This window comes from Hevea brasiliensis, chromosome 16 (assembly GCF_030052815.1).
Source record: "Hevea brasiliensis isolate MT/VB/25A 57/8 chromosome 16, ASM3005281v1, whole genome shotgun sequence".
Classification (NCBI taxonomy): domain Eukaryota; kingdom Viridiplantae; phylum Streptophyta; class Magnoliopsida; order Malpighiales; family Euphorbiaceae; genus Hevea; species Hevea brasiliensis.
In genome coordinates this window covers 29,074,904-29,097,328 of record NC_079508.1, presented here as the reverse complement: position 1 = coordinate 29,097,328, position 22,425 = coordinate 29,074,904, and positions in this window count along the sequence as shown.

Genomic DNA, 22,425 nt, shown 5'->3' with positions numbered 1-22,425 from the left:
GAATTCAGTAAGAATGGTGAACAATTAGACAACATAATAGTATCAAACAAAGTAAACATTGTATTAGATTGTTAAAGTCTTACGATCATATAGAAAGGAGAAAATAAGCGATGACTATTGTAATATGATTCTTGGGTAAAATTTCGTGAGAGAAATTTATTTAGGGGAAAATTGTAAGAGAATTGCACCTAAGTTCGGTGAACCGGTGTTATCAGGATAGGAGGACTGGGATGCCTGAACCACACTTGAGAGTGAGAGAGACATAAATAATGAAATAAAAGAAAAAAGTACAAGAAAAACAAGGAAAAATGATTGCAATGTGATCAAGTAAAATGGAAACCTTAACGATGATAGGTGGCCCTTTGGGATCACGGCGTGGACCGTGGTGAAGACACGGAAAATATTTTTGGGACATAAACTAGACCCTTGTTGAAGAATAAATAATTAGTAGAATAAAGAAATATCAAAATTAAATAAATAATTAGTACAAAGAAAAAGCAGGATAAAAATCAAAGAAAATTAAATAATTAGTACCAAGAAAGTGAGAAATCAAATCGCAATAATCCACCCGTGACATTTGACCGAGTGTCTTTTGACCTAAATGTCCATTAAAAATAAATAGTATTACACTTAGAAAATAAAATGAAAAATTAAATTGGTGGTACCTAAAAATAAATATTATGGAAATGTGGAATGTTAAATGAATAATTATAATATATGAATTAAGTGACTAAGTGGACCACTAAGGGGATTAATTAAATACATAGTGGGACATGTGTACACTTAAAATGCAGCTGAATAAGTCATCTTCTTCATTTGCATTCAAATTCGAATTGAAGAGTGAAGGAAACTCCATAGCCATTTTTCATGCAAGTGTTTAACTCTCCTCTTAGTGTTCTTCATCAAAATTTGTCTACTATTGATACTAATTTTGAGAAGTTTGATGAAGGTTTAGCAAGTTACAATTAAAGGTAAGTTTGCATTTTTGGAGAATTTTATAAAGTTTATTTATTATTGTTAGTTTGGTGAAAGAAAATTTTGAGTTTGAAGGGTTATTGTTGTTTTCATTTTTGACAGCCATGAGTCACGTTTTTGATGAGATATTTGTGCATATAATTGATGAGAAATGGTGTTGATCATGATGAATTAGTAACCTAGTGAATTATTTCATGTTTATGTGGTGATTTATGCACTTGGATGGGAAATTGTAAAATGGACGGCACTTTGATGTTGAAGAATGGTTTGTGGCTTGGGGACACTTGAGTAATGGTAGTAATATTGAAGGAAATGTATGCAGAATATTAACCTAGAAGGATTGATGATATGTATGTAGATTGATCTTGTAAAGTGTGTGTAAAATTTGTAATGGTTAGGTGTTACTTAGAAATTGTAATTGTGAATGTAATTGTGGTGTGTTGAGGCTGATTGGAATCTGGAATAATGTTAATGTAAAAGTAGAATGCTTTAAAGTGAGAAGTGCTTTGTAATGTACCAAAACTGATTTGGTAGGGTATGGAAGTAAACTTTGCAAGGTAAATATGTGTTTTGAATGGAGTGTGAAAAGCATATTGAGGGCAGTACACATTTTAGCCTATAACCTTAAATGTGTAACCTCAATTGGTATGAGACCAATTTGAGGTGAAACTAGGCACAAAATGTGCCAACTTTCATTGAGAAACCATGCCAAAATTCTGCTTGCAAGGTGACCTAAAAAAATGACCAATTCGGATTAGGTGCAATTAGGACCTGAAAAATGACCAATTGGGCAGCAGTGAGTGTTTAGGCCATAACTCACACAAACCAGGTCCAATTGACCTGAAATTTTAACCAAGAATAGCTAAGACCCATACCTACAAGTCTTATGAAGACACCAAAGCCCAGAAATGACCATAAGCAAGTCAAACAACTTGCACAAGTTCGGGTCCAAAAACTGGCCGAACCAGAATTGACCAATTTGACCTAAAATTGACCTAAAATGGTACCATTTGACCAGCAAGAGTGTAATGACCATAACTCGGTCTACTTAACTCGGATTGACCTGAAATTTTGCACCGCGGTCCATAAGACCTAAATCTACAAGTTTGTAGTTTCGACCGAGACCCGAAAACCGAGGGAACTAGATCGTCCGGTTAGGTCAAACCAGTGTACCGGAATCCAGCAATTTGCATTAAAATGCACTAAGCAAGGAAATGACTTTGGTAAAACATACCAAACCTAAAACCCTATCAAATGTGACATATTAACGACACTAAAACCTAATTTACCTAAAACGCAACGAGGGTCGGTATATTAGGTGATTAAGTGAATAATTGAGTTCAGGCATTATTTACCAAACACCATCGATAGAGACAGTTTAAATTAGTATCAAACACTTCAAATTGTGTTTCGCTACCAAAGACTCGGAAAAGGGAAGGAAACACTGAGTCCGGATCAGAGGGATCATCGAGGTTTGTGCACAACCACTGTTTCTTTTTAATTATTTTCAATGGAAATTAATATTGACGATTTGCATATGATTGTTGTAAATTGTGGAAATGTGTTTGGTTGACACTTATTGATTGTAACACATTGTGAATGGTTTGAAATCGTGAAAAATTGTTTGAATGGTATTTGATGGATACTTATTGATTGAAAAGCAATCAGTAAATGGTTTTGTGGAAATTGAAGTGAATTACGAATTGTGTTGCCATTTTGTGAATGAAATTATAACTTTGGAAATTTATTGGATTCTTACGGATCATTTGAATAAAATGTTTGGAATTGTTTTGACTCACAATTGGCATGACATCGATAATATGTTCCTCCTCCATTAATGGGGTGAGTGTGATTATTCCTCCTCTTTGACTTATTAGTCCGGGTGAGTATGATTATGTTCCTCCTCTTTGACTTCCCACCGAGGTGAGTATGGATGAGTTCTCATTATATAGCTAGCTTCCTCCCTCATTGATTTCGATTATTGGGGTGAGCATGTCTTGTCGTGGTGTACAACACGGCATATATGGAAAAATTGTGTCATGGCCTAAATTGTGTTATAGATTGGCAACACTGTATTCTTGATTATTTGATCGAATTGTGTTATTATGTATTGTGAGATTGTGAAATTGATTTAAACTCTTATTGACATATACTGTCTATTGAATTCAACCATGATCTGACTTATTGAAAATTATTGTGATATTAACAAATGGAGTTTAAATTCTTGTTGACATTTATTGTCTTGAATGTAACTATGGTTTTAAGTATCCACTATTGATATGATTTATGAATTGTGATTTAAAATTTGTATTTGGTAAATGTTGTGCACCACTGAGACATTGTCTCAAATGATAGCTTTTATTGTCGCAGTAGAGAGATGCAGGCAAAGCTAGTTAGGTCGCTAGTATCGCCAGCGAGAGATTTTTGTGTATAGTGAGTATACCACATGTGGCATTTTGTACTGTAATGTATATTCACTGTATGTATATTTTGTTCTTGGTTTTGAGCAGTTGTAAATTTAAGTTGTACAGTAAAGTTGTAAAATAATTATGAGTTATTTGGCTTGTAAAAATTGTGTTATATTTTTGTATCTTAGTCTTTGAAAATCATTGTGGATTTGACTTGAGAAATGTGTGGTGTTGATAAAAATGTTGGAGTTGAGATTTGAAAATATATTGAAGTGCTTTTTTACAGGTTTTCTGAAGAACTGTTTTGTCCAAAATACAAATGGCACCTTGCCAAAATTTTTACAGATATTCCAAATAAATCAAATGAGTTAGTTGTTTCACTTCAGTTCACCAAAGTCTTTCACACCTGTAAATAGTGCTCACCACTGTAAAAGAAGTAAGAAAAGTTTTTAAAATCCCTTGTAGTGTATTTAATGGATTATTAGTAGACGGAGTTGGTAATTCATTAGGTATACTACGGGATCATGTTATGCCTTACAGAGGGGTAGGGTGTGACATGTTTTAGTGGTATCAGAGCAAAGTTTTTAAATTCTGTTTTCACCTGTCATTTGAATATTCTTTCTTCACAGTACAACTGCTCAATATCATTGTTTGATACATACAGTACATTACATTATAAATATGCACTAACGGGAGGAAATCTCCTTGTGTTATTGGTTTAGGAGATCTAAAATCCTCGCATTGACTATGGAAGAGGGTGATCGTTCATCGATCAATCTATTGAGGTGCAAGGGGATGCCCCATGCCTACATAATGTCGGTGGTTCAAGAGCACCACCCTGCAGATCGCAGTCACTCTTCGCTCAGTGACGGCCGCAATGTTCCAACAAATGGATGGTAATGTGCCTACTCAAGTCCCAATACTGAGACAGGTGGTACAACCACGATCTTACGCTAGACAATATGACAAATTGATGAAGTATGGGGCTCAGAGTTCAAGGGACAGATAGATCCTCTAGAGGCGAGAACAATGGTTAGAGAGGATGGATAGGGTATTCAAGAAAGCGCATTGCAGAGGAGCTTAGATTTGAGTACTCGGTATCTTCGCTCTGGGGATGCTTATGGTGGTGGAAAACCATCCCCACGATCTGATAGAACTGCGATGCTAACATGGAATGACTTCCTCAGGAATTCGGGCAAAAATATGTCCACGATGCTTATGTAGACCGGAAGTCAAGAATTCCTAAGTCCAAAGCAGGCGGTCGCTGGTCGAGTATGAAAGGGAATTCTCCCGCCTAAGCCATTATGCACGAAGTCTACTTTCTACTAGCAGGAGAGATGTAAGAGGTTTGAAACCGCTTGAAGCCTAGTATCAGTTACAAGTGGTCGGATTCAAACATAACAACTTCTCGAACTTATTTCTCAAGCACTAGAATTAGAAAGAATTGAATCAGGCGGCTCTTGAGAAAAAGAAATCGGAGAAGGCGAGAAAAAGAGGAAAGTCAGTGACAGAGTTCTAGTGGTCCCTCTTGGAAGAGGAAAAACTTTGGGGATACGACAGAGATAGTAAGAAGTCAGGTAGAGATAGATCTTTTGGACAGAAACCACCTCGATCCGATCACCAACTCAACAGAAACCCGGAAATGCTACTGTCGGATCGACTTTGTGAAACTTGTGGTAAACCACATAGTGGGGTATGTTATAGAGCCGTAGGAGCATGCTTTAATTGTGGAGAGACGGTCATTTTGCTAAGGATTGTGTAAATCCAGTCGTTCTGGATCATTTACTACACCAAAGGATCAACCCAAGTTTCTACCCCAAAGAGTTCACCATCGATTAGTAGAGGCAAAGGTAGAGGTAGGGTAGTACACCTAGAAGTCGACTCTCGTGAATCAGCCAAAGCAGGTGATGCTTCAACGAGTATACGCTATCTGACAGAGAAAAGAGACGAGACTTTTGACATCATTCTGGTACTTTCTCAATTAGCAACCGAGATATATATATGTATTGTTTGACTGGAATTTTCATATTTTTACATTAGTGTTAGAACTATATGTTCTATTGTTATTCGTTCTGGAGGAATAAATTTTGACGCATTAGTGATTAGCCCTTAAGATAAGGATTGTGATAATAAGTGAAATTAGTTTTGAAAGAGTTTATCGGCGAAAAGTATTTTCTAACACACCATAAATTATAAAGCTAATTAGTGAGCCTACTTAATGTAAGGCAAGAGGACATAAAAGTAAGATGCAATAATGGAATTGCTCTTGATAAGGGCAAGGAGGTTACTGTTAGAAATTGCTAATGGATATTGTAATCAGAATAAGATTCGAATATCGTGAATTCAAAAGAATAAAAGATAACAAAGTTTGATCTATTGGGATGTATCGTAGTAACTATGCAATGTTCTAGATGTTTATACTGTAAGCTGCAGATTACAGTACTAACTTGAGATTATTGTGTAGAGCTACGTACTAACCGATAGTACACCTAGATGAGAATAGTTGCCAACGGCATCTGTTTTGGCATAGATATGCGGTGACAATTTAATTGTTAGAAATAAGTTTGAAAATCCTACTTAGGATCTAAAACTCAAAAGTTAAAATATCGAAGGTTATAGTTCGATTACAAAGGAAGTAAGTCATAGAACATTGTGGATAAAAGAGTTATGGAAGTAGAGACTTGAGCAGTTGATTCATATGTAACAAAGAAATATTCGAATGTGAGGAAGACTATGGACTAGAATGGTCGAGGACCAATGCACGATGAATGATTCTAATATGACCTCAAGGGTCATTCAAGAAGGAACGTGAGTGAAATATTAGACAACATAATAGTAAGAGGAGATTGGTGTTATCCAAACAAAGTAAACATTGTATTAGATTGTTAAAAGTCTTACGATCATATAGAAAGGAGAAAATAAACGTATGACTATTGTAATATGATTACTGGGTAAAATTTCGTGGACGAAATTTATTTAAGGGGGGGAGAATTGTAACACCCCTAAGTTCGGTAGTGCGTTCTGCTGCTCCAGTGACCAGTGTTGTCCGGACAGCTAGGATGCCTAGAACCACACTTCAATGAGAGTGAGGAGACATAAAATAATGAAATAAAAGAAAAGAAAGTACAAGAAAAACAAAGGAAAAATGATTGCAAAGAAATGTGATCAAGTTAAGCAGTAGGAAACCTAACAATGGGTGACTGCCTGGAAGTCACGGCGTGGACCGTTGGTCGCCTGGATCATGGAACCACGGAAAATATTTTTGGGACATAAATAGACCCTTGTTGAAGAATAAATATCATTAGAAATATCAAAGAAAAATTAAATAATTAGTACAAAGAAAAGTGAGAAATCGAAAAACAGACAAAACCCGGTAATACCGAAAAATCAGGAATGCCACCCGAACAGGGGCATTATGGTCATTTGACATCCCGAAGTGTCTTTTGACCTAAATGTCCATACCAAACCTAAAACCCTATCAAATGTGACATATTAACGACACTAAAACCTAATTTACCTAAAACGCAACGAGGGTCGGTATATTAGGTGATTAAGTGAATAATTGAGTTCAGTGCATTATTTACCAAACACCATCGATAGAGACAGTTTAAATTAGTACTGAAACACTTCAAATTGTGTTTCTCGATTACCAAAGACTCAGAAAAGGGAAGGAAACACGAGTCGGATCAGGGGACAATCATCGAGGTTTGTGCACAACAAGCTTTCTTTTGAATTATTTTCAATGGAAATAAATTTGGACTATTTGCCTATCTTTGTTTTAAATTGTGGAAATGTGTTTGGTGGACACTTATTGATTGAAAAACATTGTGAATGGTTTGAATATGTGAAAAATTGTTTGAATGGTATTTGATGGATACTTATTGATTGAAAAGCATCGTAAATGGTTTTGTGGAAATTGAAGTGAATTACGAATTGTGTTGCCATTTTGTGAATGAAATTATAACTTTGGAAATTTATTGGATTCTTACGGATCATTTGAATAAAATGTTTGGAATTGTTTTGACTCACAATTGGCATGACACTGATAATATGTTCCTCCTCCATTAATGGGGTGAGTGTGATTATTCCTCCCTCTTTGACTTATTAGTCTGGGGTGAGTATGATTATGTTCCTCCCTCTTTGACTTGATCACGAGGTGAGTATGGATGAGTTCTCATTATATAGCTAGCTTCCTCCCTCATTGCTTTCGATTATTGGGGTGAGCATGTCTTGTCGTGGTGTACAACACGGCATATATGGAAAAATTGTGTCATGGCCTAAATTGTGTTATAGATTGGCAACACTGTATTCTTCAGTTATTTGATCGAATTGTGTTATTATGTATTGTGAGATTGTGAAATTGATTTAAACTCTTATTGACATATCATCTATTGAATTCAACCATGATCTGACTTATTGAAAATTATTGTGATATTAACAAATGGAGTTTAAATTCTTGTTGACATTTATTGTCTTGAATTTAACTATGGTTTTAAGTATCCACTATTGATATGATTTATGAATTGTGATTTAAAATTTGTATTTGGTAAATGTTGTGCACCACTGAGACATTGTCTCAGCGATAGCTTTTTATTGCTGTCGCAAGTAGAGAGACAGACAGGGCAGCTAGGTCGCTAGTATCGCCAATGAGAGATTTTTGGGTATAGTGAGTATACCACATGTGGCATTTTGTCAGAATGTCTATTCACTGTATGTATATTTTGTTCTTGGTTTTGAGCAGTTGTAAATTTAAGTTGTACAGTAAAGTTGTAAAATAATTATGAGTTATTTGGCTTGTAAAAATTGTGTTATATCTTTGTATCTTAGTCTTTGAAAATCATTGTGGATTTGACTTGAGAAATGTGTTGTGTTGATAAAAATGTTGGAGTTGAGATTTGAAAATATATTGAAGTGCTTTTTATAGGTTTTCTGAAGAACTGTTTTGTCCAAAATACAAATGGCACCTTGCCAAAATTTTTACAGATATTCCAAATAAATCAAATGAGTTAGTTGTTTCACTTCAGTTCACCAAAGTCTTTCACACCTGTAAATAGTGCTCACCATCAGAAAAGAAGTAAGAAAAGTTTTTAAAATCCCTTGTAGTGTATTTAATGGATTATCAGTAGACGGAGTTGGTAATTCATTAGGTATACTACGGGATCATGTTATGCCTTACAGAGGGGTAGGGTGTGACAAGCTGAGTTTGTGACATAGGCTTAGTGGATGGATTAGCTGGATTTTTAGCTGATGCTATTTTCTGCATAGCTACATCACCTCGCCCAACTATTTCTCTGATAATGTGGTAGCGCCTTTCTATGTGTTTGGATTTTTGGTGAGACCAGAGTTCCTTAGCCTGTATGACTGCTCCATTGTTATCACAGTGAAGTGGAACTGCTGACTCAATGGAAGGAACTATTGCAAATTCTGTCACGAACTTCTTTATCCAAACAGCTTCCTTTGCAGCATCTGATGCAGTAATATACTCAGCCTCGGTAGTGGAATCTGCAGTCGTACTCTATTTGGAACTCTTCCAACTGACTGTACCCCCATTACAAATGAACACATATCCAGAGGTAGACTTTCTATCATCGATATCTGATTGGAAATTAGAATCAGTATAACCATCCAATTGCAGGTCTCCACCTCCATATATCAAGAATAAATCTTTAGTTCTTCTCAAGTAATTAAGGATATTCTTGACAGCTATCCAGTGTTGCAAACCTGGATTGGATTGATACCTGCTAGTCAAACTAATAGCATATGTGATATCTGGCCTAGTACACAATATTGCATACATCAAACTTCCAATAGCCGAAGCATATGGAATCCTAGCCATTTCATCTCTTTCTTCAAGTGTCTTTGGAGACATCTCTTTAGAAAGGTGGATACCATGTCTCACTGGCAACAATCCTCTCTTGGAATCAAGCATGTTAAACCTCTTTAACACCTTTTCCAAGTATAGACTTTGGGATAAACCAATTATTCTTTTTGCTCTATCTCTATAGATGTGAATCCCAAGAATATAGGTTGCCTCCCCTAAGTCTTTCATGGAGAATGTATTTGACAAACATGCCTTTACAGTTGAGAGCATACCTGTGTCATTACCCATCAACAGTATGCCATCCACATATAAGACAAGGAAAGTGATAGCACTGTCACTAATCTTCTTATATACACATGGCTTATCCTCATTTTTTATAAAACTAAATGACTTAATGGTTTCATCAAAATGGCTGTTCCAACTCCTCGAAGCTTGTTTCAACCCATAAATGAATCACTTTAGCTTGCATACCTTGGAACTATCTTGGGATTCAAAACCCCTAGGTTGTTCCATGAAAATATTTTCTTCAATGTATCCATTGAGAAAAGCTATTTTGACATCCATCTGCCAAATCTCATAATCATAGTATGCAGCTATTGCTAATAGAATCCTATTTTATTTAAGCATGGCAACAGGTGAGAAAGTGTCCTCATAGTCAATTCCTTGCCTTTGGCGAAACCCTTTCGCTACTATCCTTTTTTTATAGGTCTCTACCTTTCCATCAGAACCAATTTTCTTTTTGAAAAGCCATTTGTTCCCTATAGGTACAATACCTTCAGGTGGGTCAACAAGATCCCTAACTTGATTCTTATACATGGAATCAATTTCGGATTTCATAGCATCAATCCATTTTAAAGAGTCTATATCTGATATAGCTTCTTCATAGGTGAGTGGATCATCTCCATGATCTACTTCTTCATGAGTAGACAACTCTTATTCTTCTTCATGAAGGAAACCATATCTCACTGGTGGGTGAGATACACTGGTTGTTTTACAAGGAACAGCTGTAGATGTTTCATCAATAAGTGTAGGTTGATTAGATGGATCTATATCCATCTGATCTATTGGTTGGTCAGAATTCTCTAACTCTAACTCTATTTGCCTTCCTTTGCCTCTTTTTTGAACAAACTATTGTTCAAGAAATGTGGCATCTCTACTTATCACAACATTTTGTGATGTAGGCAAATAAAAATCGTATCCAAAACTTTTTTTTTTTTTTTTGGATTTCCAACAAATCGACCCTTTTCTGATCTGGTTTCCAATTTATCAGTGTTTAGCTTTCTGATATAAGCTAGACAACCTTAAATCTTAACATGCTTAAGACTTGGTCTTCTTCCATGCCATATCTCATAAGGTGTGAAAGAACTGATTTTGATGGAATTCTATTCAGAATATACAAAGCTAATTCTAATGCAAGTCCCCAAAAAGAGATTGGCATATCAGTATAGCTCATCATGCTACGTACCATATCCAATAGGGTACACCATTCAGCTGTGGTGTTCCTAGAGGAGTCAGCTGGGAAACAATGCCGTGCTCTCTCAAGTATTCATCAAATTTAGTACTCAAATATTCCCCTTCACGATCTCATCGAAGAGCTCTAATACTCTTTCCTGTTTGATTTTCTACTTCAGATTTAAATTCTTTGAACTTTTCAAAGGATTCATGTTTGTATTTCATCAAATACAAATACCTAAACCTAGTTTTATTATTAGTAAAGGCAATAAAGTAATGAAAACTGCCTCTAGCCATTTCCTTAAATGAACCACATACATCACTATGTATTAGCTCCAAAATATTTTCAGCTCTTAGCCCTTGTCCAAGAAAGGGTGATCTAGTCATTTTACCCTAAAGGCAAGATTCACAAGTTGGAGTAGGCTCAGAGCCCAATGAGGATAGAATCCCCATTTTCTCCAGTTTTGCAATCCTATCTTCTGCAACATGACCTAACCTTAAGTGCCAAATATATTTTGAACTTGAGTTGATTTTCACCATGGCATTGCATTCATTTAGATCACTTGCATTCATTTTGTGTTTGTCATTATTATCCAAATAATAAAAACCATCATTCATATAACCCGAACTAACATATTTATTTCCAAAATAAATATTGCAAACGTCATCTGTGAACTGAAATTCATTGCCATTTCTAGTCAAACTAGATATAGAAATGATGTTCTTAAAAACATCAGGTACATATAAAATATTATCCAAACACAAAACATGTCCAAACATGTAAAAAGATTTAGATCCTATGGCTAAAGCTTCAACAGTTGAGCCATTGCTAATCCGGACTCTAACATATCGAGAATGCAAGCTGCTACTATTTGCTAGTTCCTGCATATCATAAGAAATGTGAGAACTGGCACCAGTATCTAAAACCCAAGCTGTAGATGAACTATGAGTATCATTAGAATCTAAATAACAAGATATAGACATACCTTCCGAAGGTCTATCCTTATTGTCCTTCAGAGAAGCAAGATACTCTGGACAGTTCCTTTTCTAGTGCCCATTGCCTCCATCAGCTTTAGTCTTCCCTTTCTGTTTAGCTATTTTCTTGAAAGGACCAGGAATCTGAGGTTTCTTTTTCTTATTGCCCTTTTTCTTGTTGGACTTTCCAGCAAAAGAAAATGCAATCAAAGCTACCTCTTTTCCTTTATTACAGCGCATATTCTTTTAGGCAATAATTAGCATGTTGAGTAAACCAGCCAAGGTGCATTCCTTCTTAGTCATATGGAAATTTGTCACAAAATTCCCAAAAGACTCAGGAAGGGACTGAAGGATCAAATCCATCTGTAGTTGGAAATTCATGCTGAAGTCAAGATATTCCAACTGCTCAATCAGCCGAATCATCTTGTGGACATGATACCCAACATTTTGTCCCTCAGACATCCTCATGCAGAACGACTGTCTAGATATATCATACCTAGCATTCCTGCTGTGCTCACCATACAACTCTTATAGGTAAAGGAGGATCTCACTCGCACTCTGCATATTTTCATATTGCTTCTGTAACTCATTACTCATGGAAGCAAGCATGTAACACTTAGCTCTCATATCATGCTCCTTCCACTTGTCCAAAGTTTCATGTTCCTCTTGAGTCGCCTCTAGATGTAAGGAACCAGGAACATTTGAGTCTAGAACATATCCTATATGTTCAAGGTTCAGGACAAGTTTCATATTTCTTAGCCAATCAGGCAGATTAGATCCTGTCAACCTATTGCGATCAAGTATGCTTGTAAGGATATTGGATGGTGGTGGTTGTTCTGTGCTAATTATTATCAGAAAATTAACTATAGAAAATAACCAGATTAATTAGTAAATGTATCATGTAATTAACCAAAATGATTATGGTCTTTTATTCAAATTGGTCCTCCCACTAACTTAGCGAATCCTACACTTTCAAAGTAGAAAATAGAAATCCTAGTTGGATGGATTTTTAGTTGGTGATTGAATTCTTATAATTCTATTGATCATCCTCAAGTACATCCATTATTGGAATTACAATAAACTATAAGTGAGCAACTCCTTGCCCATCACATCTCATGTGAGGTTCAATCTTTTCCCTAGCTCCTAATGCTCAAAATCTCAGGTACATCCATTATTGACTTATCTTGCATTAGTTAAGATGACCCCATTGAGCTAGTAATTATGCAAATAATTTTAATGTCCTCAGGTACATCCAATATTGGCCACCAAACCATTTACATACTCACAACATCTCATGATTAACAATTATTCTTAAGAATATCTCTTAAATTAATTGCATCATATGCAACTATTTCAAACTTTTTAAAATAGTTGCCCCAATGGAGGGCCCATGTTATAATTACTTTAACTATATCATTTCCAACTTAATCATTTGTTTGGAAGATTTTATGGTCATCCTAATTACTATTAAGGTCTCACTTTGCACATTATCCATTTAGCATGCATATATCATATACTTGCATACATTCCCATACATCTCATGCATTCATGGATAAACAGTAAATATGGTATGATCATGGACTTTCTAAGGGATTAAACTCAGAGCCACCAAGAATTGAATCAAGGTATTCCTAGGTGCATTTCACTCATTCATATTACAAGAGTTACTGAAGGAGTACATAATCAACACTTGAACTTGAATTCCTCCCACTGGTCCCACCAATGCTCTTGACCTCCTTTATCTTCTCGCAATCCAATTACATAATAATACTTGGCATACCAAGGCGAATTTACAAGAACTAAATAAATGAAATTACAACCTAAAAATTATTACAACCTTAATAATACATGCCCAAAAATAAATTAAAATAAATTAATTTAAATTACAACCCAAAGAAACATAAAAGAAATAAATCCAATCACATTGGTCTTTTTATAGTCCATGATCATCCATCATGCATATCACTATTTAACAACTAAATAAAACATACATACTTAAATTAAATTGAATATCTCACATTCAACTTAAAAATCCAGATTTGAATATGATTCAAACAAATTTAAAAATTAAGATTTGAATCGCATTCAAACAAATTTAAAAATTCAGATTTGAATCACATTCAAGCAAATTCAAAAAATTCAGATTTGAATCACATTCAAACAACTCTAGAAATTTAGATTTGAATCTCATTCAAACAACTTTTAAAATTCAGATTTGAATCACATTCAAACAACTTTAAAAATTCATATTTGAATCACATTCAAATAATTTTTAAAATTTAGATTTGAATCAAACTTTAAATGTGTGATTTAAAACTCTAATTAAAAAATTTAATTAGATATAAAATGGGCATAATTATGAGCATTAGATCAAAAATGGGCATAATTATGATTATAGGTTCATTTAAGGTAAACCTTATTAATAATTGGGTGGCCATGGCATGCTATGCTAGGTGTTAATCATGGTCTATGAGGTGCATAAAATGATTTAGAAAAATCATTTATGGTAAGAAAGAGTTCTGATGATATTAAGAGTTGATATCATGTCTCATTGCCAATTAGTGATGAGCCTAGTAAGTCACACAAATACACAAGTAATCACCAAATTAAATATGATTTAATTAATCAATTAATTAATTAAAGAGTTTAATTGATTAATTAAGTAGGTTTGGTTTGCAATTAGATTGCAAAGTCCCTAGCATGGCTTGAAACCAAATCTAGGTTATTGGATGTATAGTATAAGTTAAATTTATATTTAAAGTGTTTAAATATGAATTTAATTAATGAGAAATTAATTAATAGAGATTAATTAATTAATTTATATTTGATATAAATTGATTAGAAGAAGAGAAATAATTATTTTGGGTTGAGAACTCAAAATTAAGACACATGAGTATTTTGGTCATTTCACAGGATGACATGTGACACCATGAGATGGTGACACATGGCACTACACATAAGCTTGCCATGTAACACCCTCCCTGTAGCAACTCCATACATTCTACTGTTTCAGTGACCAGTGTTGGTCCGGACAGCTAGAACGTCCCGAAAAATATTTTTCGAGGACGAAATTTAAATTAGAGGGGAAGAGTTGTAACACCCTCCCTGTAGCAACTTCGTACATTCTACTATTTTGGTTATCAATGTCGGTCTGGAAAAGTATTTAAAATAAAGTGCGGAGCCATAATTAACTCAAATATTAATAAGAAAAATTTAGGAAAGATTTTAGAAATAAAATACAACTAAGTTAAATGAGCCGGTGCCCTAGTCATGGGTAACCCAGTGGGAAGTTGCGGTTCTCACAACTAGGAGCCCTAGACCCGAGGGAAAATTCATAAAATAATTTTTGGCACTCCAGAGAAGGGTCATTGAGGTTCCTATGGCATTAGAATGCCAAAAAATGCTTAGGAAAATTTTTCAATCGGTACAGACTATTTTGGCCCAATAAGCCAAATGAAGGGCATTTTGTTCTTTCATCTTCAGAGATGATTTTTGGCCGACTTGTCCAGTTAAGTAAATAATTATTATGACATAAAATGTGAATAAATATTACTAAAAATTGAATTGAAAATTAGTAGAAAAGAAAAGAAAAAAAAATGAACTAAATGGGAATTTATGACATCACATGATGTCATTAGTGTGCCTCCACCCAATCACATGGTGACACATGGTGTTAACTTATTTAAAATGACTAAATGGGTAGAAAAAAAAAAAGAAAGAAAAAATTCAGTTCTCCTCCTTCCTTTAGCCAAACGAAACACTTCTCCTAACCCTTACCACCATTAAAGCTTATCCAAGCTTTATAACCCACCCAAATCTCACTTGAAACCCTAAGTCCACTTCAAAAAAATTTGTCTCTACATCTTGAGCAAGTGTTTGGTTGCCAAGAAAGCCAAAGAAAGTGAAGGAATTTTGAGTAGAAAAATTCTGCTCAAAAGGTTAGTGACCAATCTCTCTTCCTTTCTTTCAATATATGTTTAAGGACTTGATTGAGCTTAAAAATTGCAAGGAATTGGAAAGAAAACTATAAGTATGCACTCTTCAAAATTTTGGCAGCCTTAGAGTATGTTAGGATTTCATTGATTAGATTAATTTATAGTTGTCTATGGTTGCCATTGAATATGAATTAGATATCTTAATTCATTGATTGCATGTATATGAAGAATTGAAGTTGATAGAGTTAGGGTTTGTGCAAAACCTAAGGTTTTGCTCATGTATTAGTGAATGAAAGTTTAAATGGTCAATTACTGACCATTTGGCTGTGTATGATGAGGAAATGAAGTGAGTTGAGGCTTGGCAATTGAGTGTGGGTGAGCTACCTTGGCTGACTGCAGGACTGAGAATGAGTCCAGTAGGTTTTGGCAGTTATAAATGGAGTTGTAGAGGTTCAATTGGTGTAAGGCCAATTGGACATGAAACTAGACAAATAATGGCACAATTTTAGTATAGAAACTTTGCCCAGAAAACCAAATCAAGTTGACTAAAAAAAAATTGCCCTAGTCCAGGTGACCTGCATTCTGCCTAGGCAAAATGACCAAATGAACAGTATTTATTCATTTGGTCATAACTCAGTGTAGAAAGGTTCAATTGACCTGAAATTTTACCAGCAAAAAGATGAGACATAGACCTACAACTTTCGTGAAGAACACAAATCCAAATTCTGACCATAACCTAGTCAAATTGCCAACCAAACTTAGGTTACCAAATCTGGCAAAACCAGTTTTGCCCAGAATTTTGGATTCTGTCCAATCCGGCTAATTATGGTGTTTAGGCCATAACTTGAGCTATAAAACTCCAAATGCAATGATTCAAAAAAGGAAATTTAACTAGACAAAATAAGGAAAAACTTTCATGAAGACAATTTTGCCAAATTCCTATTATAAAAATGACCAATGGAACAGTAAATACAAGGTTTGAAATCTGAAAATTTTGAACAACTAGCACTAAGCTTAGAAATGGTATTGGCAACCAATACCAACAACTTTAGAATGTAAAATGTGGTATGTTGAGAGTATTAGAACCAATGTACCTATTGTTTATGCAAAAGTCAACATTTTAGTTGACTAATGAAATAAATAGTAACACCTAAACTTAAATTTCAAGAATTATACAATTTAAAAGTGTAACATGCCCTAGTACACCTAGCAAGGTTGGTTTGGATAGGTTGGCATGCCAATAGGGTTCAGTTAGCAGTACTGCACATGGCATTATGCCATTCTGTAATTTTATGACTTTTAGCCATTCTGACATTGTGATGATACTTGGCCTTGTGCCTAATGTTTTTATAGCTTATTAGCTGTTCTGTTGCACACCAGGAGATACATATGTGATCGATGGTGTGACGGTCTGAGGTACTTGATACCCAGTGCTAGTTTACTCATTTATCCAGTCCAGTCATTCAGTAGAGGTTACTTGGGCAACCAAAAATGAAAGTGGATAAATTTAATAAAATTATGAATATAACAAGTACATAATAAATAAGACTACAAATAATTATCGAAAAATTGTCTGCATAAGACATCAGAACATGCACTGCATATTTATATCTTTCTGTTATTTCTTTTTATTTTATTATTAGCACCACTAAGCATTATTGCTTAGCGCGTTGCTTTTGCCATGCGTAGGTTCTAGAGAGACCGAACGAGAGCCCAATAGACCACAGACTGGGTGAGACCTTCTGCAGCTTTGCATAGTGTCTGTGTCACCTCACCGTCATCAGTGCATTGGTAGGACACTAGGTTTTATTTTGGTATTTTCTAATTAACTTTTATTTTCTCATATGAAATTGAGACTCATGTAATGTATTTTGTTATCAATGTAAATAGTGAAAATTATGTTTATGAATGAAAAAGTGAATATTTATTTATGACTTGTACATGGATATCTTATGAAATGAAATGATGAGAAATGGGGGTATATTTGAGAAATATTGAGATTTTGTTGATGAAATGGAGTTTGGGATTGATTGAAAATTTTGGAAGTGTTTTTCATAGGTTCCGAAGAACTATTTTATCTGTTTTTAGCCGGCACTCTGCCAAATTTTTTATAAAATTAGCGGAACCTCAAATAAAATTATGATTTTAATAAATGACTTCAATGAATAATATTTCACAAATTATACTTCATAACTATGAAAGAAATAAATTAGGAAGGATAAAAATGATTGAAATAAAATAGGGTGTTTCGGTACACTGTGTGACATATCTTACTCGGCTATGCTATAGACAGGTAAGGGGTGTCACATGCCATATGTCTTTTAATCATGTAAGATGATCAAAGTCAAGATTAAATATAGGTTTGACACTTGGCACAATGTGATTGGGTCAATTAAACCTAGAGCCAATCAGAAGGTGACCTAGCTATATAAGTGTAAGGATGAAAGAACAAAAATATGAGCTACCATTCATCATTTTGTGCCGCCACCCTTGGCTACCTCTTCTTCTCATCTTCTTCATCTCTCATCAATTCAAAGAGATTTCCCAACAATCTCTTGAATTAAAAACACTAGAAATCGTTTCTAGTGTCCTGTATACATCTATAATCTCTTAAAAGGAAAAACCTGAATTTCTAATTAATTGGAAAGGCTTAAGAAGATGTTCAAAGGGCTGTCATTGGTGATCTTGGTATGGACAAGCTAGAGGGACAACATCTGGTGTCCTAGGCGCATCCCAAAGGTGCCAAAAAAACTACAGTGTATCAAACAAGTTAGTGCACTTATTCTTGATCTAATCTAGGGTTCTGATGAATTAAACTGCTGATTCTAAAATCTTAAATGGCAAATGTAAATCCAAAAATATATTAAAAGAGTTTTAATATGCTGTTTATCATTGAAATCAAATAGATAAAAATGAATCTTGCATGATGCATGTGACCCTAGATGAAAAATTTTTGAATTCAATGTTCTAAATTTATGTTTTTCATGCTTTCGCTCCTTCACTGATATGAGTTATGGTAATACATTGACAAGAGTAAACTCCATGTGCTTATCATAAATGTCACTGGTTCGACCTACTTATCATGTATAAGTGCCTATCGTGTTTGTTATATGGCATGAGACTCACCATTCCATCTTATTTACATCTCATATAAATAACTTGGGAACAAACATGATTACAATCTTTCTAGATAAGTCATGTTCTTATTGTGAAGTATCCTTGAATGTGAACCAATTTATGATACTTTGTGCTAGAAATATTGTCACTCATATTCTTAACAACTTAAGAATAGAATTTCTAATAAAATATCAATGGACCTTTTCTATTACACATAAATATATTATGTAAACGGAAAAGTGAAAATGCCTTTTATTAATAAAATATGTACAAGATACATGCTAAATGATATGCTCTAGGGCATACTACTAACATTAGGGGAGACAACCTATATTCTTTGAATTTGCGTCTTTATAGATAGAGCAAAAAGAATAATTGGTTTATCCCAAAGTCTATACTTGGAAAAGGTGTTAAAGAGGTTTAACATGCTTGATTCCAAGAGAGGATTATTACCAGTGAGACATGGTATCTACCTGTCTGAAGAGATGTCTCCAAAGACACTTGAAGAAAGAGATAAAATGGCCAGGATTCCATATGCTTTGGCTATTGGAAGTTTGATGTATGCAATGATGTTTACTAGGCCGAATATTGCACATGTTGTTAGTTTGACTAGCAGGTTTCAATCCAATCTAGGTTTGGAACACTGGATAGCTGTCAAGAACATCCTTAAGTACTTGAGAAGAACTACGGATTTATTCTTGATTTATGGAGGTGGTGACTTGCAATTAGATGGTTATATTGATTCTGATTTCTAATCAGATATTGATGATAGTAAGTCTACCTCTGGGTTTGTGTTCATTTGTAATGGAGGTGCAATCAGTTAGAAGAGTTCCAAACAGAGTACGACTACAGATTCCACTACAGAGGCCGAATATATTACTGCATCAGATGCTGCAAAAGAGGCTGCTTGGACATAAAGAACCCCAATCTCACCATAAATCCAAACACATAGAAAGGCACTACCACATTATCAGAGAAATAGTTGGGCAAGGCGATGTAGCCATGCGGAAAATAGAATCAGCTGAAAATCCTGCTGATCCATTCACTAAGCCTGTGTCACAAACTCAGTTAAACCGACATCTTTAGAAGATGGGTCTAAGATATTGTATTAAATTGCTCTAGTGCTAGTGGCAGATTGTTAGTAGTATGCCCTAGAGCATATCATTTAGTATGTATCTTGTACTTATTTTATTAATAAAAGGCAATTTCACTTTTCTATTTACATAATATATTTATGTGTAATAGAAAAAGTCCATTGATATTTTGTTAGAAATTCTATTCTTAAGTTGTTAAGAATATGAGTGACAGAATTTCTAGTACAAAGTATCATAAATTGGTTCACAATCAAGGATACTTCACGCAAGACATAACTTATCCAGAAAGATTGTAATCATGTTTGTTCTTAAGGTATTTATACGAGATATAAATAAGATGGAATGGTGAGTCTAATCCATAAAACAAACATGATAGGCACTTATACATGATAAGTAGGCCGAACCAATGACGCATATGACAAGCACATGGAGTTTACTCTTGTTAATGCATTGTTATATATCATATCAGTGCATATAATTTTTAGACCTAAGATAACACAGTTATCTTGTATATAGTTGGTTTGAGTTTGATACTGCTTTCATACTTGTACTGTGTATGGGAATATGGGCATGTGTTGGCTCCTACTAGTTATATGTGGAGGTAGGTGTTGATTAAGATGGAATCTGTTACTCTAAGTAAATAGGGATAAAGTCCTATGTTCATTTAATTATTCTTGATGTTTCAAGTTCCTGGCCAGGATAGACAAATTTAGTCAGAAAGAGTTTCTGACAAGAAAATCTAATTAATCAAGAACTAGAAATAAAAGAGAACATAATATTCATAGCAAATGGGTTTTGACATAAACCATGACTCCAACTCAATTTAGGATTTTGTAACAGAGAGATTTTAGTGCATGGTAACATATGATTATAGGTTCATTTAAGGTATTCCTTGTTACTGATTGGGTGGCCATGGCATGCTCTGCTAGGTGTCAACCATGGTCTATGAGATGCCTAAAATGATTTGGAGAAATCATTTATGGTAAGAAAGAGTTCTGATGATATTAAGAGTTAATATCATATCTCATTGCGAATTAGTCATGAGCCTAGTATGTTACACACATACACAAGATAATCACCAAGTAAAATGTTATTTAATTGATTAATTAAAGAGTTTAATTAATTAACTAAATAGGTTTGGTTTGCAAAAAGACTGCAAAGTCCCTGGCATGGCTTGAAACCAAATCTAGGTTATTGAATTTATAGTATAAGTTAAATTTATATTTAAAGTATTTAAATATGAATTTAATCATAAGAAATTAATTAATGGAGATTTATTAATTAATTTATATTTGATATAAATTGATTAGAAGAGGAGAAATAATGATTTTGGGTTGAGAACTCAAAATTACAACATAAGGGTAATTTGGTCATTTCACAGGGTGACATGTGGCACCATGGGATGGTGACATGTGCATCATATAAGCTTGCCATTTGTCTTCCTATCATGTAAGATGATCAAAGTCAAGATTAAGTCTAGCTTTGACACTTGGCTTAATGTGGTTAAGTCAATTAAAATTTAGATGCAATGTGGTGAGGACATGCAGCAAGGGTTTTAAATAATGACCTAATTATAAAAGGGAAAAGAAAGAAAAATTCAGCCACTCTCTCCATTCTCTCTTATGTGTGGTAGCACCTATTCTTCTTCCTCTCCTCTTCATATTGTCTCATCAATTCAAAGAGAATTGCCCAAATTTCTTTGAATTAAAATTGTTAAAAATTATTTCTAGTGTTCAACACACATATACAACCTCTTTAAAGGTAAGAACCCAATTTATAATTGGTTAGCAAGGCTTGAGAAACAATATTAGGGGCTGCCCATTGGTGATCTTGGTGTGGACAAGCTAGAGGGACAACACTTGGGGTCCTAGGTACTTCCTAAAGGTGCCAATCACATCCTTAGAGCATCAAAGAGACTAGTGCTCTAACTCCTCTTTTAAACTAGGATTTAAATAAATTAAATTGTTAATTCATAATCTTGAATGACAAACATAAATCCTAATACATATTAAAAGTGTTTTAATATGCAATTGAGCATTGAAATTAATTAGGCACATAATGGATATGGCATGATGCATGAAACCCTAGAAGAAATTTTGGAAATTCAATGCTCTAATCTAACAATTTACATGCTTCCGCTCCTTCAACATTAACCATGACTCCAGCTTGAATTGGAATTTTGTAACAGAGAGATTCTAGTGCATGGTAACGTATGATTAAAGGTTTATTTAAGGTATTCCTTATTATTGATTGGGTGGCCATGGTATACTATGCTAGATGTCAACCATGGTCTATGAGATGCCTAAAATGATTGAGAGAAATCATTTACGATAAGAAAGAGTTCTAATGATATTAAGAGTTAATATCATTTCTCATTGCCAATAAGTAATGAGACTAGTAAGTCACACATCTACACAAGGTAATCACCATTTAAAATGTGATTTAATTGATTAATTAAGGAGTTTAATTAATTAATTAAAGAGGTTTGGTTTGCAATAAGATTGCAAAGTCCCTAGCATAACTTGAAACCAAATCTAGGTTATTGGTTGTATAGTATAAATTAAATTTATATTTAATTTGATTAAATATGAATTTAATTATGAGAAATTAATTAATGGAGATTAATTAATTAATTAATTTATATTCGA